The following is a 270-nucleotide window of genomic DNA, read 5'->3' on the forward strand; positions in this document are numbered from 1 at the left end:
CACCCTGTGGCACCGGGAGGCGGCCACCACCTGCGCGGTCACCAACCTGATCAAAGACCTCAGCCTCAGTGACCACAACGGACACCCGTCCGCGCCCCCCAGCAAGCGCCAGTGCCGGTCGCTGTCCTTCTCGGACGAGATGGCCAGCTGCCGGACGTCGTGGAGGCCCTTGGGGTCCAAAGTCTGGACGCCGGTGGAGAAGAGGCGCTGCTACAGCGGGGGCAGCGTGCAGCGTTACTCCAACGGCTTCGGCACCATGCAGCGGAGCTC

Source organism: Bison bison, unplaced genomic scaffold (genome assembly GCF_000754665.1).
Source record: "Bison bison bison isolate TAMUID 2011002044 unplaced genomic scaffold, Bison_UMD1.0 scf7180017864456, whole genome shotgun sequence".
NCBI lineage: Eukaryota > Metazoa > Chordata > Mammalia > Artiodactyla > Bovidae > Bison > Bison bison.